Source organism: Neophocaena asiaeorientalis, unplaced genomic scaffold (assembly GCF_003031525.2).
Source record: "Neophocaena asiaeorientalis asiaeorientalis breed wild unplaced genomic scaffold, Neophocaena_asiaeorientalis_V1.1 scaffold144, whole genome shotgun sequence".
NCBI classification, from domain to species: Eukaryota; Metazoa; Chordata; class Mammalia; order Artiodactyla; family Phocoenidae; genus Neophocaena; species Neophocaena asiaeorientalis.
In genome coordinates, this window is record NW_020175532.1 from 1,459,555 (window position 1) to 1,487,320 (window position 27,766).

Below are 27,766 nucleotides of genomic sequence, written 5' to 3' on the forward strand. Positions count from 1 at the left end.
GTGTATTCATTGTCATTTGTCTCTAGGTATTTTTTTATTTCCTCTTTGATTTCTTCAGTGATCTCTTGGTTATTTAGTAACGTAGTGCTTAGCCTCCATGTGTTTGTGTTTTTTACATTTTTTCCCCTGTAGTTCATTTCTAATCTCATAGCGTGTGGTCAGAAAAGATGCTTGATATGATTTCAATTTTCTTAAATTTACTGAGGCTTGATTTGTGACCCAAGATGTAATCTATCCTGGAGAATGTTCCGTGCACACTTGAGAAGAAGGTGTAATCTGCTGTTTTTGGATGGAATATCCTATAAATATCAATTAAATCGATCTGGTCTATTGTGCTATTTAAAGCTTCTGTTTCCTTATTTATTTTCATTTTGGATGATCTGTCCATTGGTGTAAGTGAGGTGTTAAAGTCCCCCACTCTTAGTGTGTTACTGTCTTATTTCCTCTTTTATAGCTGTTGTTAGCAGTTGCCTTATGTATTGAGGTGCTCCTATGTTGGGTGCATATATATTTATAATTGTTATGTCTTCTTCTTGGATTGATCCCTTGATCATACAGTCTGTATGTGGCCCTAGGTCTGAAGTGGGTCTCTTGTAGACAGCACATCGATGGGTCTTGTTTTTGTATCCATTTAGCAAGCCTGTGTCATTTGGTTGGAGCATTTAAACCATTCACCTTTAAGGTAATTATCGATATGCATGTTCCTATGACCATTTTCTTAATTGCTTTGGGTTTGTTTTTGTAGGTCCTTTTCTCCTCTTGTGTTTCCCACTTAGAGAAGTTCCTTTAGCATGTGTTGTAGAGCTGGTTTGGTGGTGCTGAATTCTCTTAGCTTTTGCTTGTCTGTAAAGCTTTTGATTTCTCCATCGAATCTGAATGAGATCCTTGCCAGGTAGAGTAATCTTGGTTGTAGGTTCTTCCCTTTCATCACTTTAAGTATATCATGCCACTCCCTCTGGCTTTTAGAGTTTCTGCTGAGAAATCAGTTGTTAACCTTATGAGAGTTCCCTTGTATGTTAGTTGTCGTTTTTCCCTTGCTGCTTTCAATAATTTTTCTTTGTCTTTAATTTTGGCCAATTTGATTACTATGTGCCTCAGTGTGGTTTTCCTTGGGTTTATCCTGTATGGGACTTGCTGTGCTTCCTGGACTTTGGTGGCCATTTCCTTTCCCATGTTAAGGAAATTTTCGAATATAATCTCTTCAACTATTTTCTCAGGTCCTTTTTCTCTCTCTTCTCCTTCTGGGACCCCTATAATGTGAATGTTGTTGCATTTAATCTTGTCCCAGAAGTCTCTTAGGCTGTCTTCATTTCTTTTCATTCTTTTTTCTTTATTCTGATCCACATCAGTGAATTCCACCATTCCGTCTTCCAGGTCACTTATCAATTCTTCTGCCTCAGTTATTCTGCTATTGATTCCTTCTAGTGTAGTTTTCATTTCAGTTATTGTATGTTCATCTCTGTTTGTTTGTTCTTTAATTCTTCTCAGTGTTTGTTAAACATTTCTTGCATCTTCTCCATCTTTGCCTCCATTCTTTTTCCGAGGTCCTGGATCATCTTCCCTATCATTATTCTGAATTCTTTTTCTGGAAGGTTGCCTATCTCTCCTTCATTTTGTTGTTTTTCTGGGGTTTCATCTTGTTCCTTCATCTGGTCCATAGCCCTCTTCCTTTTCATCTTGTCTATCTTTCTGTGAATGTGGTTTTTGGTCCACAGGCTGCAGGATTGTAATTCTTCTTGCTTCTGCTATCTGTCCTCTGGTAGATGAGGCTATCTCTAAATAAATACTTTTTAATTGACAAATATTCCTTTTGTTTCTAAGGAGTGGAGAGAAGCATAGAACAAATACTTATTGTACATCTAATATGTTGCAGGCATAGTGCTAGCACACTATGTATATTGTATAATTTAATCTTAATGAAAGCAGAGTGAAGGAGATATTCTTATTTCTCAGTTTTCAGGTGAGGAAGCAGAGACTTCTAGAAGTTAAATAATTTGGCCAGGATTACAATAATTTTCCACTGTCTGATATAATCTTTGAATCTAGATCTCTCTGAATTCAAAGCCCACATATTCCCAAATCTACCATACTACTTCCTTACTACACACAGTTACTGTAGTATATGCTGTGGTGCACTAGCCAGATGCCCCCTCCAGGAGTGAGGCACTTATTCTCCCAGGAGCTGGGGCTGTTGGTGGTTAACAGCATTAACTGTGCCCCTCTCTAGAACTTTCCCTCAGCTGAAGAGAGCAGCCTTACCTGAGAGGATGCACCCTTTCCAGGGGCAGTTACACATCCAGTGACTGGTCCATGTTGGGACTACTCTGACTGGCATCCCAACTCCAGAGTGCTCAGCAGGGTTAACTAAAGCTGGGGCTACATTACGGTTTAACCTTGCTTTCTACCCAATCCTGCTTTCTTCACTATGCTACCTCCTATGTTTATTTCAGGAGTTCCTCTCAATAAACTTTTGCCATGTGCATCTCTGCTTCCCAAGAACTGACCTGCAACTTGTGTCACGTCTCAAGTTAGATGATTATCAGGAGAGCATGATATGTTCTTCTCCATTACTCATGGAGCAAAATAAAAATTCTTTCAAAAATACTTCCAATAAATACCATGAGTGCTAAAGCTTGCTCTAAGGTGTAACTACTACTGTATTTTCCTCCCTCCTTACTTCCAATTCCAAGCAAAAAACTTCTTACCATGAACAGGACAGCATAGACTTTGTTGCCGTCTTCCCATAAAGTATTAATAACTCCCTTAAACTCATTCAAATTGTACAACTATTATGGTTGATATTATTTGTGAGCATTTTTTCCAGAAGGTTGAAGTATGATTCTAGTCTAAATCATTTGAGATTATCCAGAACACATGAGGGGAATTATTTTGACTCATTGCAGTTGTAAGATATACTTACACTGGTTCTTTTCCAATCCTGAAGACCTTTGATTAAAACCAGATTCCACATTTTTAAGTTTTTATTTTGGCATATGACTAGATGTTAACTTTTGCTTTTCACACGCAAATTATAAAAATAATCTCTAAATCATTGCTTGTGAACCTCACGACTCTTTGATTTCAGCTCTTTCATGCTTTTGTTGTATCTGAGTAGTAGAACACTCTCATTGCACCTGAATGCTACTGTGCATGTACAGGTAGTGTTTGGACTGCGGCTGGAATATTACTAAAACCAGAAAAGTCATTTTTTGGTTTTCAGTTACTATGTAGAGCAAAGCCTACTGATAGAAGTTAGATGACGCCCATTAAGGCACAGAAATTTAAATGGAAGGGCAAAGCAGAAATGTGTACTGAGATGTTACTTTCTGAATTACTTAGGGAGCAATGTACTCTTTGCCCAGACACAAGCTCTATCTCAGGGAAATGTAAGACAAGATAAAAGACTGACATAGCTGGCAAGTCAGAAATAACCTTCCACCTGTAGGAACTCAAATCCTGGGTAAATAACTAGAATTTAGTGAAAATGAATAGAGAAGAAAGCAGACTAGTCAACCTAAGTATATGTATGTCTATGGTTATTGATTCTGTTTGCTCTACTTTCCATGTACTTCAAGGCAACTGAATAAACCAATGAAAAACTTACCTCAAATTCCCCTTTTCTCTTTAGCTGGGAGTTTCTGATATTTCCTAGCTGGTAATCTGATTATATTAGGGCTTTAGACTTCATTTTGCTGAGTTTTGTATTCTACCTTTCCTTACACTATTTCCTTCCCTCCAGCCATCCTACAGTAAGAGGTCACAGCTATGCTGCTATCCTTGACAGTGCATCACCAGCCCATCACAGCTAAGTGGTAATATACAGTGATCCCATTCCATGTAGCATAACTGGTAATCAGATTTAGTATAAGTGAGGGGAAAATAATAGAGGGGCTCATCGTGCATGATTATATTCCAGACAACATAGAACAAAGGGTACCTATCTGGGTTGGATATTGCTAATAGAGCTCAAAGCTCTAAAACTTTCAGCACCTTGTTCAGAGGCAAGGAATGAACCAACACAAGCCCTGGGAAGCAGACAGGGGTGACAAGCATTAATAGTGCCATTATCTCAAGATAATGTTAAGCAGATAAAATATTTGGCCATGGCCTAGGCTTTTATTTCCCATGGAAATATGGGTTTCAAATACCACAATCTATCACAGAATCTCAAGGGGACTGCACATTTGATAATGTATTAAATTCATGTAAACTGCCACTATGAAGACAGGAAATCTAATTTAGAGAAAAATATTCCAGCATAATAAGGAGGCTAAACTGAGGTGGCCACATTAGGGATATGCTGGCTTTCTGGCTGACTATTTTCTTAATCAAAGAACATGTCAGTGAGAAGACCACCAAAAATGATATGGGATTCAGAACTGTCAGTTATTAGATGTACACAACAGGTAAATTAATATTTGGTGATAGGCTTCTGGGGCTTGGGACTTGACAGCTTAGGCAATGCTACTTTGGTACTACAATAAGGGGAGATCACATTCTTTGTCATAGTCAACCAAATATCACTATTCCCAAGCTGTCACTAGGCTGTCGAGGAATCTGCATTAACTCTTTCAGGCCACCAAAAGCCTCTTCAGAAAATATTTTTTCCAGAAATTTACCAGTTACTGGGAGAATTAGTTGAAACAGCTACTGGCCTGTAGATTCTGTATTGTACAATCAGGACTCTGATTTGGAACAGACCAAATGGACTGTCTTGTCCCACACCCCCACTCCTCTCCACCTGCCAACAAAGTAAGAAGTTGCCTCGGATCACACAGAGTGGCACGGCAGGAAGGAGAACTCATTTCTATTGCATCAAATACAATTCACTAAAAACAAAGAATAATTTGTGGAATATTTTGATGTATACTTTCTACTTTGTGCATAATCAAACTGTGAGAAAGATGGTGGTACATTTTACAAGTGAGGAAACAAAGACCCAGCAGCAAAGCAAAGTGTCTAATGTCAGGCAAAGTGGGAATCACTTCCACTGATTCCAAGCTCCATGCTTTGCTCACTATGTTGTATACTGCTTGTATTAAAACCAAGAGTGCTTGCTAATAAAAGTTTCCTTTAGATTAATGCATTTCCCTTATTAATCTGCTCTTTTCCAAATTAAAAAATATGAATATGTCTACATTTTTTTCACACAAATCTTAGTGCAATTTAACTCAAGTTTAAACACTGGTTTAATCAAGTCATTTTCCTCTTCTTCCCCCACTTTCTTCTCCTCCTCCTCTACCTCCCCTTCCTTCTTTTGTGTGTGTGTGTGTGTGTGTGTGTGTGTGTGTGTGTTACACAGCCTCTCACTGTTGTGAACTCTCCCGTTGCAGAGCACAGGCTCCGGACGCACAGGCTCAGCGGCCATGGCTCACGGGCCCAGCCGCTCCGCGGCACGTGGGATTTTCCCGGACCGGGGCACTAACCCATGTCCCCTGAATCGGCAGGCGGACTCTCAACCACTGCGCCACCAGGGAAGCCCCTTCCTTCTTTTTGTACTAGGGGAATAATACTTCCTAAAGATTAACTTGTCCTTTTTGAATTTACTTCCTGACCATTCCTTCTAGAATGTATACACAGTCTTTGTTCTTTATTTGCACATCATTTAATGTCTATTAACTTCGAAAGGTTATTGAGTCTTACAGACTATTCTTTATATAACCATTGTTCAAGTCAAATGTAAATGTGGTTGTTAGATTTGCAATCACCCAGAAAAAGTAAAAATAAAAAAATTACCATTTTTATCTTTTAATATAAATGAGTGGCACCTTTTACCATAACTGTCAGAAGCCCTGCAGTACACTATCAGATTACACCACAAAGAGGCCAGAATGCTCATATTAAGCTCGAGTTCACTGAATTCTATCAGTCATCAGTTATGAAAGGACAATTTCCTCACAAGGGCCTGTTTAGAAAATGAACCCTTTCCTATTTAGAAGCTCTAGTTTAGACTACATTACCATCAAGGCCACTAAGGATAAGATTTAATGGACACTTTAAAATTTTTTCTTAGATAAAACCTCCTGTAATTGTTTTTAGACAACTCAAGTGATTCAAGCCTGGCGACATTTTTTTTTTTTTAAGTTTGAACCTCTGAAACAGTAAGAAAGTGTTCCATGAAGAAGAAGGTGCTGTGTCATGATCTTATCTTGAACAGGACTGGGGATCTTTTTTTTTTGCGGTACGCGGGCCTGTCACTGTTGTGGCCTCTCCCGTTGTGGAGCACGGGCTCCGGATGCGCAGGCTCAGCGGCCATGGCTCACGGGCCCAGCCGCTCCGCGGCATGTGGGATCCTCCCGGACCGGGGCACGAACCCGTGTCCCCTGCATCGGCAGGCGGACTCTCAACCACTGCGCCACCAGGGAAGCCCAGGACTGGGGATCTTTGAAAGGGTGCAGCAATGTGGAGCTTTATTGGTAAGACAGATAAAGAATGTTCTGATCTCTTCCAAATTAAACTTTCAGGTATATTACCACCCACTCCCTCTACCTCAGCTCCAAGTTCTAGAAGATTAACCAAAGCTCAGGTAGGTAGCTATAACGTTGATGGAGTTTCCTGGGTTGACCATGTCCCCTGAATCGGCAGGCGGACTCTCAACCACTGCGCCACCAGGGAAGCCCCTTCCTTCTTTTTGTACTAGGGGAATAATACTTCCTAAAGATTAACTTGTCCTTTTTGAATTTACTTCCTGACCATTCCTTCTAGAATGTATACACAGTCTTTGTTCTTTATTTGCACATCATTTAATGTCTATTAACTTCGAAAGGTTATTGAGTCTTACAGACTATTCTTTATATAACCATTGTTCAAGTCAAATGTAAATGTGGTTGTTAGATTTGCAATCACCCAGAAAAAGTAAAAATAAAAAAATTACCATTTTTATCTTTTAATATAAATGAGTGGCACCTTTTACCATAACTGTCAGAAGCCCTGCAGTACACTATCAGATTACACCACAAAGAGGCCAGAATGCTCATATTAAGCTCGAGTTCACTGAATTCTATCAGTCATCAGTTATGAAAGGACAATTTCCTCACAAGGGCCTGTTTAGAAAATGAACCCTTTCCTATTTAGAAGCTCTAGTTTAGACTACATTACCATCAAGGCCACTAAGGATAAGATTTAATGGACACTTTAAAATTTTTTCTTAGATAAAACCTCCTGTAATTGTTTTTAGACAACTCAAGTGATTCAAGCCTGGCGACATTTTTTTTTTTTTAAGTTTGAACCTCTGAAACAGTAAGAAAGTGTTCCATGAAGAAGAAGGTGCTGTGTCATGATCTTATCTTGAACAGGACTGGGGATCTTTTTTTTTTGCGGTACGCGGGCCTGTCACTGTTGTGGCCTCTCCCGTTGTGGAGCACGGGCTCCGGATGCGCAGGCTCAGCGGCCATGGCTCACGGGCCCAGCCGCTCCGCGGCATGTGGGATCCTCCCGGACCGGGGCACGAACCCGTGTCCCCTGCATCGGCAGGCGGACTCTCAACCACTGCGCCACCAGGGAAGCCCAGGACTGGGGATCTTTGAAAGGGTGCAGCAATGTGGAGCTTTATTGGTAAGACAGATAAAGAATGTTCTGATCTCTTCCAAATTAAACTTTCAGGTATATTACCACCCACTCCCTCTACCTCAGCTCCAAGTTCTAGAAGATTAACCAAAGCTCAGGTAGGTAGCTATAACGTTGATGGAGTTTCCTGGGTTGTTGCTATTCCTAGGGTCCCTGAGGAAGCATCTAACTGCAGCAGCAACAAAAGCATCCCTAAGACACACTGGTATTTGTCTGAGTCTCAGCAGGTGGAACAGTGGGAGCTACCATAAGAAGAAGGTTAAAGAATATTCTTGGGCTTGTAAGTATGAATAAACATTAGGCAATGTCTATGTGGTTCAGAAACAAATACTGGATTGGAAAACAATCTATGCAAGAGTCTGACCACTGAAGTGACAAAACTGAATCCTTTATGGTGAGGTTGCATTTATACCGTATACTTACTCTATACATCCAGCTAAAGACGACAGCACACACACACACACACACACACACACACACACACACACAAAGTACAATCAATTTTATAATTACCTATATTTCACCTGACTTTCTTCTTGAGGCAGAAATGCCTTCATGTGAGCGTACCATGAGAATATAGTTCCCATAGCCCTCTCCTAATGCAAGCATCTCACTTTTATAAGCATGCTTCTTATGATTAAAGATGCACATTCCTATTCAACATGGTCCTTAAAAGTGCATGTAAATTATTTCATATGATGCCCAGCCAAGGAAATAGAGATCTATTGTTAAAATAAAAAAAAATCGGTTGTGTTGGACTTACTAAGAGAGGGTATAATACTAACACTTTGTGGGTGATTGAAAAGATTTTCAAAGGTAATTTTGATTTTGGAACCCAAATTCCATCCAAGCTATTACTCTGCTCTGATGATGTTCTACTCCACATACTTAACTATGATGTTCAGAAACTGGTTTTTAGAGCAAGCACAAGTCAATGGCACTGAAAAATAACTCATAGGTCACACTAGATATAGCCCATCTTTCTATTTACGTACAACCAAAGCAAAATAGTAAAAAAATAAATCTGAGATGTGAGTACTATCTTCTTACTTCAGCTTCTCCTGGACTAATATCTACAGAGCTCATTTTTTTTGATATTGATAGGGTCTCTCTCTCAAACCATACACACTAACACACATAAACATGCACATCGTATCTTAATAGTTCTGCCTCAAATGAACTTAGAAAATATGTCGAAAAGTAATTAAGTAACTCAAAAGATAAGCATATACTCAAAAGAATTATTGCTGAAAAACTCGTGATTCCTGTAAGGAGAGTTATGAGCCAGAGTCAATCTCATGTAGTTCCTGTGAGTCTCTTTGGCTGGTATCATAAAGTACAAACATGCAATATAGGGCCCTCTGGAAGGCGAACTGTTTCCTTGTTTGAAAATTCTGCCATCAGGACCTTCACCACAATAGTTAGGGCTCCCTGTCAGTCCAGATAGCTGTAGGATTTCAAGCCAACAGGGAAATGATTCATTGGAATGGCTTAATCCATACCACAGAACGAGCACCATAAATATTTCATTGTTAACTCAAGCATAATCACATACAACAGATTAGAAAAAGGTATATTGGGGCTTCCCTGGTGGAGCAGTAGTTGGGAATCTGCCTGCCAAGGCAGGGGACACGGGTTCAAGCCCTGGTCCGGGAAGATCCCACATGCCGTGGAGCAACTAAGCCCATGGGCCACAACTACTGAGCCTGCGCTCTAGAGCCGGCAGGCCACAGCTACTGAAGCCCGCACGCCTAGAGCCGGTGCTCTGCAACAAGAGAGGCCACCGCGATGAGAAGCCCACGCACTGCAACGAAGAGTAGCCCCCACTCGCCACAACTAGAGAAAGCCTGTGCACAGCAAAGACCCAATGCAGCCAAAAATAAATAAATAAATTTATAAAAAAGAAAAAAAAGAAAAAGGTATATTTATTTTTATATCATTCCACAGTAAAGAATTAGAGAAAACCCTTAGGAAGTTTTGTCCAAGAGGATGATCTCAGTGTGAGTTCAGTCTGGATGCCTCCTGTTTTTGCAATATCTAAGTTCTGCTCATCTTTTGCCCATCTCCGCACTGTTCCTTACCCTGCACAACTTGTGCTTGGGCAACAATTTTGCCTACTAGAACCATTATTGCTATTTGCACATTTTTAACATCCATTTGTAGTCACTGGAAGTTCACTTTATATATCGAGAATTTATTGATTGTTGTGCTAAAGATAAGTTTTGCTTCTTCTGAATGAACTCTAAAATCTAGTCAATCCCTACTATAACAGGAATGGCATGCCTGCTTGCTTGGCCCTGCACTTTTCTCTCTCCAACACGGCTTTTATGTTCTTTCAGTTCTCATTGCTATGTTTTCAGCCTCACTGCAGGATTGGGAAGAGGTTATATTCCATCCTATTGACCAGAAGGGAAATTTCCTGATGGAATCTGAGCTGTATAATTACATAAATATCCCCCTGTCTTCAGCAGCTTGAGAGAGTACAGCTTACTCATCTTATAAGCAGCATGTGTGAGCTGTTGTCACATTCAAAAAAGAGGAATGCACCAAAAGAAGGTGCATATAAGGATACATAGAATATATCCTTCACCCAAGTCAAATTATCCTTGGCCTTATTACTTACAATATTAATAAGTAAGCTGAAAATTTGGCCCCCAAATCATCATATTCTCTAATAAAAAAATAATCATTGGCTGCTCTCACTTTCCAGGGTGACCCCATGCTCTAGGGCCACTCTTGCCTTCTGAGATGGCCCACACTGTCTGTGGAGTGTGTATCTCTCTAAATAAACGTGCTTTTGCTTAAAAAATAATCATTAAGAAAATGAACTCAGAAAATGAACATTTTTTTCCATTGTTGTCTCCTGCTACAAGAAATCTTTGGCCTTCTGAAATCTTTATTATGAATCTTAAATCTCTAAGGAATAGATTCGTAATGTTACAATTTTCTGTAGCATTTAGGTTTCAGAAATATTTCCCAGTAGCCTTGTTCAGCCTACCCATTTTTACCTTCTATTTCTAGGGAAAAGTGACATTAAAGATATGCAAAAAATATGTCGAAAAGTAATTAAGTAACTCAAAAGATAAGCATATACTCAAAAGAATTATTGCTGAAAAACTCGTGATTCCTGTAAGGAGAGTTATGAGCCAGAGTCAATCTCATGTAGTTCCTGTGAGTCTCTTTGGCTGGTATCATAAAGTACAAACATGCAATATAGGGCCCTCTGGAAGGCGAACTGTTTCCTTGTTTGAAAATTCTGCCATCAGGACCTTCACCACAATAGTTAGGGCTCCCTGTCAGTCCAGATAGCTGTAGGATTTCAAGCCAACAGGGAAATGATTCATTGGAATGGCTTAATCCATACCACAGAACGAGCACCATAAATATTTCATTGTTAACTCAAGCATAATCACATACAACAGATTAGAAAAAGGTATATTGGGGCTTCCCTGGTGGAGCAGTAGTTGGGAATCTGCCTGCCAAGGCAGGGGACACGGGTTCAAGCCCTGGTCCGGGAAGATCCCACATGCCGTGGAGCAACTAAGCCCATGGGCCACAACTACTGAGCCTGCGCTCTAGAGCCGGCAGGCCACAGCTACTGAAGCCCGCACGCCTAGAGCCGGTGCTCTGCAACAAGAGAGGCCACCGCGATGAGAAGCCCACGCACTGCAACGAAGAGTAGCCCCCACTCGCCACAACTAGAGAAAGCCTGTGCACAGCAAAGACCCAATGCAGCCAAAAATAAATAAATAAATTTATAAAAAAGAAAAAAAAGAAAAAGGTATATTTATTTTTATATCATTCCACAGTAAAGAATTAGAGAAAACCCTTAGGAAGTTTTGTCCAAGAGGATGATCTCAGTGTGAGTTCAGTCTGGATGCCTCCTGTTTTTGCAATATCTAAGTTCTGCTCATCTTTTGCCCATCTCCGCACTGTTCCTTACCCTGCACAACTTGTGCTTGGGCAACAATTTTGCCTACTAGAACCATTATTGCTATTTGCACATTTTTAACATCCATTTGTAGTCACTGGAAGTTCACTTTATATATCGAGAATTTATTGATTGTTGTGCTAAAGATAAGTTTTGCTTCTTCTGAATGAACTCTAAAATCTAGTCAATCCCTACTATAACAGGAATGGCATGCCTGCTTGCTTGGCCCTGCACTTTTCTCTCTCCAACACGGCTTTTATGTTCTTTCAGTTCTCATTGCTATGTTTTCAGCCTCACTGCAGGATTGGGAAGAGGTTATATTCCATCCTATTGACCAGAAGGGAAATTTCCTGATGGAATCTGAGCTGTATAATTACATAAATATCCCCCTGTCTTCAGCAGCTTGAGAGAGTACAGCTTACTCATCTTATAAGCAGCATGTGTGAGCTGTTGTCACATTCAAAAAAGAGGAATGCACCAAAAGAAGGTGCATATAAGGATACATAGAATATATCCTTCACCCAAGTCAAATTATCCTTGGCCTTATTACTTACAATATTAATAAGTAAGCTGAAAATTTGGCCCCCAAATCATCATATTCTCTAATAAAAAAATAATCATTGGCTGCTCTCACTTTCCAGGGTGACCCCATGCTCTAGGGCCACTCTTGCCTTCTGAGATGGCCCACACTGTCTGTGGAGTGTGTATCTCTCTAAATAAACGTGCTTTTGCTTAAAAAATAATCATTAAGAAAATGAACTCAGAAAATGAACATTTTTTTCCATTGTTGTCTCCTGCTACAAGAAATCTTTGGCCTTCTGAAATCTTTATTATGAATCTTAAATCTCTAAGGAATAGATTCGTAATGTTACAATTTTCTGTAGCATTTAGGTTTCAGAAATATTTCCCAGTAGCCTTGTTCAGCCTACCCATTTTTACCTTCTATTTCTAGGGAAAAGTGACATTAAAGATATGCAAAAACTCAGATTTCGAACTGGGCTTCCAGTTGCTTTTTGACATTGAATATGTAGCAATGCCTTGAGAATGAAACTCCTCTCCTACATCTGAATTTCTGTTAAGCTTTACGGTAGGGAGGGAAAATAGAATTTTCCTATATTAAAGGGAAGGTATACTTGGACACAGGATGGGATGGGATCTAGCCCAGATGTTGCAGTCCAAGGTCACTTACAAATCCCTGAGACAAAAAGGTAGAAAATCCACACCTGATTCAAAAACAAACTCTAAAGATCCCACCAGGAATTTACTCTGTGGTCTTACGATAACCTTACTTTTTCTGCACCTTTTGAGTGAGGTAGACAAGAAAGCAGTTTTCATTGCTGCAAATCTGGCTTAATAACAAAACTATCATTAGTTTCCGAAATTGGGCAACTTCTGGGATCACATTGTTTGTATGTTACAGGCCTATCTTCTTCCAAGCTCTAGTCATTGTCAGGTATTCAAATTTTCTAGACCTTTGAGTTGTTACTACTAGGAAATATCTGACATATATAATAAAATATGCATATTTACATTCCTCTAGTTCCTTTTACATCTCAGTGGAGCAAGATTACTAAAAGATGGTCTACAGTATAAGCCATTGTTGTTAAACAATGATTATTAAAGATTTCAAAGGTTCGTGGAATTAAACAAACAAATATTTACTTTCAAAATCATCTGAGGAGCAAAATTGTTCCAAATTCTGAGTATTTTTACCATACTGAAGACAATCTTCTTAGAAGACCATTCACCCTGACTTCCACATTAACTGTCAGCAACTTCACTTGCTATTCTAAGAACTAAAATCAAACTTCAATTACGAAACCAGACCTGTGGAGATGAGAGAGTGGGTGATAAATGTTTCCTCATTTCTAGCAACAACTGGATTTTCTCTTTCACTCAAAGAAATAAGAAGCAGGCAAATCTCCAAGGCTGAGCTTTTGGGGGTGAGATTTTTCTCACAACTCTACACCTAATTATCTGTGTGTATCATCAGCAGAGCTTCTCAAGGTACTGCTTATTGAAACTGACCTGGTGGGCACCTTGGGTCTTAAGGATGAATGAATAAATAATTTTGCTGAATGCTGCTGAATATGTGATAATGTAATTAGTATTCCTGCCAACAGAATTGAAAATGAGATGTTGCGTCTCTAGGGACTTTTGTACTTCTCTGTAAATAGTTTCTCTTAAAATGTGCAAGATACATATGAGCTAAGCAAAAAGGTTCATTCTAAATTAAAATGCTATTACGCTACAGATGATGTGGATGAAGGGCTTACTGAATTGTAACTCCCAGATTGACAGGGGAAAGCCATCATTTACATATTTTCCAAGCACATTAAGCCCCCAAAGGCATTTGGTTTCTGCAAACAACAAAAAAAAGCCATTTGGGTTAGAGATAATCCACTAGAGGAACACGATAGTGACCCATCTAGTATCTCCATGTCTGTGAAAATAAACATAAAATTTATTTGATACTAAGGAGAAGGAAAACAAACTGAGACTGTTACTTTCTTATAGCTTTCAAAATGAGGATTTTTAAAAGTATGATGTTTCAAAATCATTACAGATTGCTGCCTTAATTTGTTTAAAACATTAAGGCATTTCCCATATTGGCACCAAATCAAGTCAATCTAATCAATTTCCCCTTGGATACTTCAGTAACTTAGAATTTAAATGTTAATCAGTTCCATTCGGATTATTTACATACAGGTGCATAGGAAATAATCCAATGGATTGTTGCCCGATATTTGCTAGCTAAAACTGCAAAGACAAGAATTATTTTTTCTTCCTTCCAGAACATTTGCGAAGGATGAGTGAACTTCCTTCAGACTCAGCAGGACTTCCTCAGTCTGGCTGTGTTTCAACTCAAAATGATTTCCTCCTCAGAAACGAGCACACGGATGCCAGTTCATCTCTCACTAGAAACAAGAATAGAGATGTATGTCTCATGGCTAAAGACTCAAATCAGGAAAATGTCTAGAGAGCAGCCTATAGTGGGTCCAGTTCCCTTAATGGAATCACTAGAAGCTAAAATAAACAAAGGGAAACAGATGAAACACTGAGCCAAGAATCAGAAGTGTTGGCCTAATATTGCCACTAACAAGCTCTGTGCCTCTAAGCTAGTCGCGTAAGTTCTCTAGGCTTCAATTTCTGCCTGTGTAAAGGAAAGCAGGCCGCTCCTTGATTTATTACAATATATCGCATGCTTGCAATTTTCCATTTCCTGTGATAATCACTGGGATTCCTACCGGAGAACCACTTCGCAGAGCCTGTACCCTGGTGCACTAAAGTTGGTTTTCTGGCTCTCTTTTTTAATAAATTGGCACCATCTTGGTTGATTACTCTCAAAACTGTGAAGAAAAGACTGCTGCAAGTCAGCACAAACTACTCCTTCTAATCTTTCAAAGCTGGGGCCACTCTTGCTTAAATAGTTTCCAAAGGCGCATGTAAATAATTAATGAATCTATAAGGATTGGCCTATTTTCAGTATCTGTGGCTTTTATTAGCTAAAGATTCCATATCATCTTAAAAATGGCATTTCATAAAAACTTCCAGTATTGCAGATGGGCTGACCAGTGATCATTTTACCGTTTTTGTTTTTGTTTTTTTGCGGTACGCGGGCCTCTCACTGTTGTGGCCTCTCCCGTTGCGGAGCAACAGGCTCCGGACGCGCAGGCTCAGCGGCCATAGCTCACGGGAGCAGCCGCTCCACGGCATGTGGGACCTTCTCGGACCGGGGAACGAACCCATAGTCCCCAGCATCAGCAGGCGGACTCTCAACCACTGCGCCACGAGGGAAGCCCTGACCGGTGATCATTTTAGAGATGATAGCAACACTTACCTGCGTAGAGTACGTACAATGCATTTTTGACCTCTTGGTTCCCCATATTTTTCTCTACTTAGATTGCTTTCCCTTGGTAATCTTTATTCATCCTAAACCAACCTTCTCTCTCTCTCTTTTTTTTAATTTTTTTAGATTTTCTGATGTGGACCATTTTTAAAGACTTTATTGAATTTGTTACAATATTGCTTCTGTTTTAGTTTTTGATTTTTTGGCTGCGAGGCATGTGGGATCTTAGCTCCCCGACTGGGGATCGAACCCGCACCCCCTGCATTGGAAGGTGAAGTCAACCACTGGACCGCCAGGGAAGTCCTTAAAGCAACCTTCGCTTGTTGACTCAGGAAGTTTGCTACTTCCAACACAAATAATTTTCCAATAATATTAGTTTCCATTTTAAAAAATGAACAGCTACTATTTAATTGAACAATTATATTTGACAGACATTGAACTGGATTCTTTATATACAAACATTCTTCCTGTCCTTAGATTTCTATAGCCCTAATGTTGTTTCTCATCTCTACTTCATTCATTCATTCATTCACTCACTCATTCCTTCATTTAAGACATATACACATGTTTTGACCATTTACCACATGCTTGGAGTTATTCTAAGTGCTGGGGATACAGTGGTGAGCAAAACAGTCACTGCCTTCATGGAGTTTAGCTTCTGAATAAATGACAAGCTCCTAGGAGATGGATTTCATCTTATTCTTTTCATTTGTTTTGCACACAGTAAAAAATAATATTTGTTACAAACCTAGATGCTTTTGTTGAAGAGGCAAAAACATAGGAACCTGGAAGCAATAAGACTAACTTCAGCTGTGTTACAGGATGATTAAGAATTGTTGTGTGGCAACTCTCTAGATAATTTGATTAAAATCAGGTGCTGTTTGCATTACTCTCACTGTATCCGCATGGAAAGTGCTATGGTCAAAACTAGTCTCAGGAATGACTGAGAGGTGCTTTTCAGAGTCCAACTCAGATGCCTGCCTCCCTCCCTTCCTCCTTCTCTCTCTCCCTCTTTTTGCCTTTTCCCCTTTTTTCCTCCCTCCCTTCCTTCTTTCCTCCCTCCTTCCCTTCCCTTATTTTTCTTTTCTTCCAGAATCACCTAAATGTTTTTCATAATAACATTTGTTGTAAATTTTGCATCATTCATCTTAAAAGTATTAGCATTTAAGAGATGAGTGGTAGAGGGATGTAATATTAAATATAAAATTAAAGTATAAAATTTCAAATACTTTGATTCAGGAGTAGGGAAGTTTTATCAAGGCAAATGGTCTCAATAAAATTTAAAGTGCTACTACCTACCAGTGATCAACCCCTTGTAAAGAAAGGCTCCATCATTCTTAGCAATCAAGGTTGAGAAGTGGCATGATAGTGAAAGTGTGGTCAAAATTTTACTTTTTAGCATAAAAATTTCTTGGCAAGCGTTTTCTAAACTCAACATACATTAACTTTTTGAAAGTTATTAGGTTCTTCATTAATAAGCTAATAACCTAATATTAGGTTCTTCTTAAAATCAAAAACTAAAACAGAAGCAATATTGTAACAAATTCAATAAAGTCTTTAAAAATTGTCCAGAACCTAATAACTAAGATAGCCGAAAGCCTATTGGCTGGAAAGTTTGATAAGGACAACTGAAAGAAGGGGAAACAAATCTGTTTTTCTAAGGATATATCTAACCGATCAAGCTTTCCTTCCCAACAGCACACAGATTTCCCGACTTTCAATCTGACACCCATAAATATTCCCACTCAGTAGGTCTTTGGGTTCCCCGGTCTCTATAAATATACCATAGCTTTTGATTGTTTTATGATGGAAGTTTATTTTATTTTATTTTTGCCTGCACAGTTGGCTTTGTTTTTTTTCTATGCTTTATAGACCCTTGCCTTTTTATTAGTTCAGTGTTCCCTGTTGATTTTGTGTTTTATATTCCTGCTGTCACCACCAGAACCTCACTGTAAACAAGAATGTTGTATCTCAGTGGGTTATTTTCTGTTAATGACCTGTGATACAGTATATAAATAAACCAGCGAGTCATCCACAGGTGCAGTTTATTAGAGTTATTGCACTGTGGCTTGGGTAATGTTCCTCGGTTCTGTAAAACTTTGCTGCTTTGAGAAGCAAAGAGGCCAGCTAGCTGGCAGTTTGGAAGAGAGAAAAATGAGCCCATCACTTTGCAATGGATGGGAACCCAGCCTAATAATTATCATTTTAATTTCTCAGTGTAAACATCTAGGTTGCTGTATGACTTAAAAAATTCCACAAAGCTGAATTACCCAGATAAAATGGTCTGGTTCTAATAGCTGTCTTGAGCAGTAGAAGAGAGCACACAATGGTCCCTCCCCACACACAAAAAAATAAAACCACAGGAAAACAGACACACTATACTGCTCAATTAGAACAAGAGGGATTGTTTGGGATTGCATAGAGGTGCATAATGAAGACTGATAATGATAGCTTATTAATGAATTCTCACAACCCCTGGTGAGGTAGGTGTTATTAAGACTCAGGTTCATGAGGGGCAATGGAGGCTAAGTAACTTGCCCAGGGCCATGCGGCAAATCAGTCCCTTTATGGGAACCAGAGACTCCAAATGAGCTCCTGCCACACCTCGTGGTCTAACCACTAGATCATGGTCTGTCTTTGTCCTGGGATGAAATTAGCAGAAGCGAAATTGGAGCTGAAGAGTCAAGAGGTAGAAGGAATATTTGGTAATGATTTCAGAAGGGAACTGAAAGGTAATATAGGACTCTGGGGACACTAACGTGCTTTAGCGAGCAGATATGTGCTTCTGGCTTTGAAATACATTACGAATAGATGCTGCCACACATCAGAAGCATTCAGGACTTGGGGAAGACAAGGAGAAAAAACACAGGGGGCTTCCCTGGTGGCGCAGTGGTTGAGAGTCTGCCTGCTGATGCGGGGCACGTGGGTTCGTGCCCCGGTCCGGGAAGATCCCACATGCCACGGAGCGGCTGGGCCCGTGAGCCATGGCCGCTGAGCCTGCGCGTCCGGAGCCTGTGCTCCGCAATGGGAGAGGCCACAGCAGTGAGAGGCCCGTGTACCGGAAAAAAAAAAAAAAAAAAAAAAAAAAAAAAAAAAAAAAAAAAAAACAGAGGTAAAGTGGAAAGTACAGTAGAGGACAATGATGTCCTGGACATTCTATACTGTTATGTAGTGTACTTACAACATAATTTAGCTCCAAACCTTATCTTGTTGGTCACACTGTGTAGCAAATAAGGCTGCAGGCTTCTACGTTACTAATTTTGAGCAGAATATTAGTAGATGTTCTGTTATCTTTCCTGTTTTCTTATTATTCATAGTAATAAATGTTCACTTATAAATATTTAAAATTATCTACCACTAGTATTAGAAAAAAAATTTCTCAGTTTTTGCCATAGGTATCCAGGATGACTCTATTCTGAACTAACAAAAGCAGCCGGTGCATAACAAATCCCCAATAATTTGTTTAACTAGTGCATGCACAGCCATACCTGTCACCGAAATGATGAGTTTCACTTTGATGCATCGCAATTTTCAAATTTGTTACAGGTCCTTAATCAGACAGACATACTGATTTCTCTTTGCCGTGTTTGTTCCGGAAATATTTCTGCTCGGTGGAATCTCCTGATCAGTTAGCTCCACTGTTTTTTATCAAATATACCAAAAACATGCAATCTATGCCACTGCACAAAACTAGTTTGGTGAGTTAGCATTCCAATACAATTTCTTCAAATTTACTAATTCAACTGAGAGTGAACTATCGATGCATAATCTTATAAGCAAAATATTGGCACATAGGTTTTATAATAGCCGATCATGACTGTCCCATTACATTCTATTTCTTATTTGCCATCCCACAGTGTTGTCCTTATTTAATTCTTCAGGCATCATTACTGTTCATCTAGAGAGCACCTGTTACTTGAGGTGCATGTAGCAGAGCAATGCCATTTTTCTTTGTTGTTGGCTTAAATAAGAGAAGCAGAGCTGCCACAGCGTGAAAATCATACCTGAGCTCTCTGTTCATACACTTTATCTCTCTAGTATTTCTCACCAACACTACTTTTGGGAAACTGATGGTCAAGTACCAAAGACCTGTACCCATAAGCACTTCTCTCTATATGGATTGCTTAAGGGGTTTATATCTTTATCGTCTCCTTATTAATACATACCAAGACACGGTTAAAATGGTAATGACTTCAGCCTTTCTCACTTTATGGAAACTCTTAAATCATTATCTAATATTAAATCTACCAACTACTTGGTATAACAGTTTTTTGCTTTTTCTGTAAAGAAGAAAGCAACACCTATAATACTTGTTTACTACCAGGCAAGCCATTTTTTAAAAAAGGACAGGAACATCAAATACTAATTGTAATACTTCTTTAACACCTAATATTTTTAAATTATTATAAATCATATTGACTGTTAGGTACGTGAGTGTTTCTCAGAACTTTTATTCTTCACTGGCCTACCCAATTTATCATCTGCTTAGAATCTTACATTTTTATTATTTCATACCTAACTTCCATTTTTACTAATTCAATTTCTAACTTACTAAATAAGAAGAGAAGTGAAAAATCTTACCTTTTGCCTGGTTTGAGAAATGACTTGAGAATGACACTTGAAATAAATGTTTGTATATGCTTGATTAAATGCATGCATGGATGTATATTAACATACATAATTTTCTTAGTGATTTAAATGACCTCTAATATTTCATCAAAAATTATAACTTAATATAGAAAAAACACTATCAAAAGGGCCTCCAGAGGTTAGAATGTAAGTTAATTAATGGAGGGAATTAAATCCCTCCTCCCTGTTGCTTCTCGCTGTTGAAGAGCATCTGACACCAGGAGGTATGGGGCAGAGTGGTCCGAAGTCTCAGAAGAGGTTGGTAGGAAATGACCTGCCAGAGGTTAGCATCATAGTGGACCAGGGGAAAGGACGGGCTAATGCTACAGACAAGCTCTTTTTCTCTGTCTCAAAGGAGCATTGCATGATGCGTATATAGCTTTCGTTTTCTGCCTCTATGTCACCTCACTGCCAATATACCTGTTTTTTTTTTCTTGAACTGATGGGAAACTTTGGTATTAGAAATTCTAGAAGCTTAGCTTTTGAAGGGAAATTATAGATTTACTCAAACTGTCATCTAATGTCTGAATCCATAACACATTATTCTTGCTAAATAGAAATCCACCTCTACCTGAATACTTGCAGTGACTGCGAATTTACCACATGTCAAAGTACCTATTCTAAATCCTGCCTCTCTGTACCTTTCACCCATTTGTCTAGTCTGCTTTATGGAATGACCACAATAAACGACTCTCTTCCAGGTGTCGCGCTTCAGAGTTTTGATGGCAGCCATCCCTGGTGAGTTCCTTCCTGACCTGAGATGCCATGTTACACCAGCAGTTCTTCGTGTCACCTGGTTAGGAGACTGCCCTTATCTTCCTGACTACTGTTTTCTGAATGCACGCTGGTTTGTCAAGATCCCAAGAGTAAATATTTTCTAAGAATGGAAACAATATTCCAGGTATCGTATAATCAATGCAGTATGTAACAAGGATATTAATTTCTAAAGTCTAGATATCATACCTCTACTAATGCCATTGAATTTGCTTAAATGGTTGATCAGCTGTATCACAGAACTGGCTCATAGTAAGCTTGAAGTCAGTTAAGAACTTCAGACATTTTCTCATATATATATATATATATACACACACACACATACATACATATACATATATACATATATATGCACATATATATGTATATATATGTGTGTGTGTGTGTACGTATGTGTGTGTATATATATATATATATATATATATATATATATCCCAACTAGGTCTTTCCTACCCTGCCTTTATGTATCATAAGATTGTATTTATTAATAGATAAAGTATTCAGAAAAAAGGAGATAAAATAACTATTCTATTATGTGCTTATAAGCTCCCACCTGAAATATGTGTGTTGGTTCGCAACCTTAAGAGCTTTCCAGTGAAATCTGAAACTGGTCCGCATACACAGACAGCAAGAGAGACCCAAGAAAGAGGCAGACCACTCCAGATTGGTAGGTGGCAGCTTCAATAAGAAAGGGAACTATGTACAAGGCTTGTCTTGAGCGGCCACAAGATGAGTAGATCTCTGCATCAACCTGTCAGAATTTTAGAAGTTAATAGAGAGGCCTTAACTAGGTTCAGTCACAGTCACAGTCCAGATGGTCTCAACAACACCTTACTCTGTCAAGGCTGCACCCTTGAAACAGCTCTGACTATAGGAACAGTGGTCAGAGCACACATTCCAAGGACAGGGGAGGGGGAAGGAGACTCCCATTGTCCAGGTCCAGTTCGTGGGTCAACTGGCAATCATGTCCTCTTGATGTGTTGATTTCTGTATCCTGCACTTTGAAACATTTTGATATACTGTAGTATTTCTGGGGTGAAGGACAAGAATAGTTAGGAGATTTAAGGAGATGTCTTAGGAGGAACTGGGAAGAAGCATAAGGAAAAAATGATGTGATACCTATTTCTTTTGAGAGCTTTCTTCAAATGTCTGAATAGCTGCTATCGAAAGGTAGAAGTTAAACTAATATATGTTAAAACAAGGTGAAATTTAACCCCATAGTAGGAAGAATTGTCTTACCATTAGATTTTTTCAAAAGTGGCATAGGCTATTTTGGGCAATACCTATCAGCAATGGTTTAAAAAGTAGAAAAATTACTGACTGAAGATACTGTTAAGGGCATTAACTTGTCTGATGGGGCCTGGGCTAAATTATTTTTTCATGTTGATGAGTTTAGACATATTTTTGGTACCAAATAACATTAACATTTATCTTCACTAAATGTTATTTTATTACTTTGCCCCAATCTTTACTTTGTCATGTCCTGTAATTCGTATCATTTGCATACTTTATAAATGTTGTTTTTATGTTCCTGTTTAAGTTATTGATATAAACATGGGCAGCAACATATTTAGGGGTCCAGTTATTAATACTGGACAGCATGTGAAAGCCCATAAAGGAAACAATTGTTGAAGAGCATTTTACTATTTCATTCTACAAGATATTGTGGGTGAATTTGCACATTGATTTTGATCACAGTTCTTTGATCTACCACCTTATAATGCCATAGCAGTCCAAAAGAAGGAGGCAGGGCAGAGGGAGGAAGGAAATTTGGTATGAGTACCTGAGCACACTTGTGCTGACTGTCGATGTGTTTACTTTCTGACATAGGACCAACTGGAAGCTGCGGCCTAGACTGAGGGCTAGGCTCAGGGTACAATGGGCTTCAAGTCTTGGTCTACTAATGGGGAACAAATCATATAAGAAGAGTCCTGGGGCTAAGCAGTGATCATTCAGGGTGAAATGCATGAATGGTAAAGACAGGAATAGCCTGGACTGCAAAATGTAGCAGTGGTTTGAAGGAGGTTGAAATTGTAGGAGAATAGAGCATCCATATCTAGAAAATGACAGAAGCAAAATAGTGGGCACAGGGGAAATGAATCAATTGGTCAGCTACAGAGTAGACAGACCGAAAGGAGCGTTCAGTTTGGGAGCTGAGTCCAAAACAACCTCATGAGCCAATCAACCTCTGCTCCAGCATCCCCTGAGATATGGACTTGTTGGTCCTCAGAAGACTGAGAGTGTGGTCAATGGTAGACACTCAAAATTCTTTTCTGTAATTTTTGTCTGCAATGTACTTTTCCTCCTTTTGGAGACTGATCACGTTTGCATATTTCCAGTCCTAATTATCATCTTAAATAACTATAATTTTTCAAATATCCTAAACAGTGACATAGATTGCATTGCAAATTATTTCAGCCCATGAGATATAACTCAGATGGACCTAGACATGTAAACAGTTTGGTTAAAAGATCCCACAGTATCCCCAAATCCCAAGACCTAAAATGCTTTGAACCACTTAAGTTTTCTCTTAAAGTTTGTGCTAACTTCTCTTTTAACCTGAACTGATGCAAGCCATTAGTTATGTCTCAATACCACTACCACATCCCAGATGCCTCTGTGGAGAACAAATATTTTGTGGCATTTTTTTTTCTATTTTGTGACTTTGAGTGTTATTGCACTAAGAAGTGATGTGATTAACAGTGAGAAGAAGAAAGGGAGCATCTGTCAATATCAGTCACATAGAGTTGTAGTTACTGTAGATGCTTCAGTGTGGTACAGCTGTGAAGCATATTTTTGAAGGGTAGGGTAGCACGTAAGACTTAAAAATAGAGAAAGACAAGTTGTTGAAGGATTTTAGTGACCATGATAAATAAATAACAATAAAACATAAAAATAAAATGCACATGGCAAAACCTAAAATAACCATTCACTTATCAAGTGAGTTTGACATTAGGAGAATATAGGTATTAACTGGTTTGTTGGTCATGAACAAGCTAGAATGCAACAAGCAAAACAGAAAATTGAAGATGATAGGACGATTTAGAAAGTTGTCTACACAAAATTTAAGGAGTATCGTGGCATAAAGTTTCAGAAAATCTGTTGGAAAGGGGTTTACATAAATTATGATGCAGCTGAAAATTGCATTGATGGATTTGACAGAATATCTGGGGGAAAAAACCTGCTTCCTGAGCAAATTTATAATGCTAATGGACTGGTGCTCTGTTCCTACAAAAAACTTAAACATAGCCCATGAGAGAACATCAACAGGATAAGATATGAGTGATAAATTTCCTAGAAGGCAACATTGTGGGCACACACCAACTGAAGATGGTGAGAATTGAGAAAGCCGGCATGAGATATTTGGAAGAGGTACACAGTTAATCTGTGTGTTACTATGTGGACAAGAAATATTTTCTAGCAGCATAAGCCCATTGCAAGAAAGCTATCATGGAAAAAAAATCTGAAATTTTATCATTTTTGGACACAAATCTCTCTCTTGAACTTCCTGTAAAAAGAAACGTTTTGACATTTAATTTCTCTCAATGAGTCATTCAGCCCTGTGACTACAGAGTTTTACTCTGTCCCACTCCAAACTAATATAAATGACAATTGTGACACTTGTAGGAGAGGAAAAAAGTATTTTCTCTCCACACATCTTAGATTTATTGGCTGGTGCCCTGTAAGTTAGACTGGCAAAAGACAAATCAGCTAGAGAAAAACAAAGAGGAATTTATTAACATGTGCCTAGCACAGTACACATGGGAACACTCAGAGATGAGTAATTCAGAGGGGTAGTTAGAACTCTGGCTTATATAGTATCTTAACAAAAACAACACAAAACACAATAAAGTTTTAGAGAATTGCCATGACAAAGGACTTTGAGTTTCTAAGTTGGCAAATTGTGGGAAGGTAAATATATGGGGGAACTAATCAAAGATAAGGGTTAGTTACTGAAGTTTGTTAGGCAAATTCCTTTGGTGCGGTCCCTGGGCTGATAAGGGTAGTTTTGTTTTTCCTTGTAGAGAAGGGAGGGAGGACACCTTTACAAATGTATGTTCTGCTTTTAGGCAAATAGAGAGAAGAGAGCTTTTCTTGTATCTTTTTCTCCTCAATTGCCTTCAGCTCAAAATAATCCTTATGCCAAAATCACATATTTTGGGATGGCATGTTCCACTACCCTTCACACTGATGTAGCCCTTTCTTTGAGACCCTCATGCAAACAGATATTGTAAACATTTATGGAATGTATAACACAAATCTAATTGGTTTGTATCTGTATATGTTTGAAACTTCAAAAAAATTAGAATTAAAAAGCAACAAAATACTTATCATCTCTGTCTCGATTCCATTTATTGTTTATTTCTATATACATAAACTGTAATGATATTCACAGTTTTTAATCTCACTTTTGGTGATTATTCCTACATTTTACTGGGGAAATTTTAATGTCATTGATTATGGGGTGTCCTTCCAGGCCCTGCTGTTGGTTTTGTTTTGTTTTGTTTTGAATGCATAGTATATATATATATATTGCCTTTATAAAATCTAAAACAAATTGAATTTTGAAATATTTCGGTCCTGACAGTTTTCAGACTTAAGCTGTATATATTTATCTATATAATTTTTTATTTATTGATTATAAGCTCCACAAAAACAGAAACTATAACTGTTTCAATTTTATTACCAGCATATCTCTACATGCCTGGTAGGGGATAAATATCTACTTAAGTTATAATGGAATGTTACTCTTCAAGTTTTTCCTCTCTTATCCTAAGGTATAATGCCTCTTTATCCTGTTTTTCCACACCTAGTGTGAAGGCCATTCACATTCCTGAAGGTGATTATAGGTTTGCTCCCTCTCAGACATCTGATGTCCCAAGATCCTTCTCCCTAGGCATCAGGCACATCCCTCACTTCCTTGTTAATCATCCTGCTGAGAATATGAATTTAAAATTCTTGTTTTCTTTTCTCTTTGAATGCTTCACCCACCAAGTCTCAGATCATTTTGAGTGTTCACCTTTTTAAATAATTCATAGGTTAATGCCAATCTTTTGTGTGTATTCTTGGTTTTGTATCCCTCTTCCAAATTACACGCATCAGTAAAAAATTTAAACTAATCGTATACCCTCTGAGCAACCGCAGGACTTCTTTGAATGCTTTTGTTTTTCTCATGGACCATTTGCAATTGTGTAATCCCGATGCCATTTTTCAGAATCTTTTGTATAAGCCACATTCTTTCCCAAAGTCTCTTATCATGGTGCCATATTAATCTTTTCTTTAAACTATTCGAAATGTATGTTCCTAACCTGAAAAGAAAGCAGAGTAAATGGAGTTGTTTGCATTTACTAGGTATTACCTAGATGTTACCAACAGTATCTCATTTAATCCTTATAATGACCTTAAAAGTTGGCATTCTTATTTTGCTGATGAAGAAATTATAACACAGAGGGATTAAATACATTTTCCACAACTGTCTAACTCCAGAGTCACATACTTTCACTTCATTACACCATTTATACATCTAACCACATCTAGCTTTATCTGCTCATTATCATGAACACCTACCCAAGTTCCTGAACGTTTGAATTAAACCTGTTTTATTTTCCTTGTTGAACAAAAGAATATCCCATATAAGGTTTATTTTTTGCATTATTTCTTTTGTCTTCTGTGAGATTGCAACTGTGAAAAAGTTATGAATTTCACAATTTTTTGTTTGTTTTGCCAGTAGAGTTGAAACTTCTTGCCTCTGTTCAAGTTTTGGAAACTATATTTGGAATCTAGAAAAGGGAAAGTGAAGGTAGGAAACTTGTTGATTGTCTATTATGGCAAATGCTATGCTAAGTACTTAATTTTTACTAATTCCTTCATTTTTTCATAAGATATTATTATATTCAACTGATGGTTCTTTTTCCTTTTCCTTCCACTTAGTTGAATTAGCATTCATTTTTCAAATAAGCATAATTAGTCAAGTTCTCTTCCCACCATTACCCCCACTTCCTCCTCCTCACACATATTCAATAAACAAGGCTACAGGAGAGAGAGAAAGGTATCTTTTACCCTATGTACCAAATATATTTGGAATTTCTGAGACTTGCGATGGAAAATAAAGGATTCTTGCTATGGATTATTTAGAATATTAAAGGTGGTTTTTCAGGGGACTTGAGAGCAAGATGGTGGAGTAGAAGGATGTGAGCTCACCCTTTCTTACAGAAACACCTAAATCACAACTAACTGCTGAACAACCATCAACAAAAGAAATGCTGGAACCTACCAAAAAAGATACCCTACACCCAAAGACAAAGAAGAAGCCATAACAAAATGGTAGGAGGGGCACAATCACGATTAAATCAAATCTCATACCTGCTGGGTGCATGACCCATAAATTGGAAAATAATTATACCACAGGAGTTGTCCCACAGAAGTGAAAGTCCTGAGCCCCACATCAGGCTTCCCAGCCTGGGGTTCTGGCAATGGGAGAAGAAGCCTGCAGAGAATCTGGCTTTGAAGGCCAGCAGGGTTTGATTGCAGGAATTCCACAGGGCTGAGGGAAACAGAAGCTACACTCTTGGAGGGCAAACACTCTAGTGTGCACCAGGACCCAGAGAATAAAGCAGTGACCTCATGAGAGACTGGGCCAGACCTACCTGCTAGTATTGGAGAACCTCCTGCAGAGGTGGGGGGTAGCTGTGGCTCACTGCAGGCACAAAGACACTGACAGCAGCAGCTCTGGTGTGAGCCCTCCTGGACCATTTATCTCCCAGGACCTAGCCCCACCCAACAGGCTGTATGATGCAGTGCTGGGAAGCCTCAGGCCAAACAACCAACAGGGCAGAAACACAGCCCCACCCATCAGCAGACAGGCTGCTTAAAGTATTCCTGAGCATGGCTCTGCTCACCAGAGGGACAAGACCCAGCTCCACCCACAAGCAGGCAGGAACCCGGCCCTCCCACCACAAAGCCTCCACAAGCTTCTTAGACACATTCATCAACCAGAGGGTAGACAGCAGCAGCAA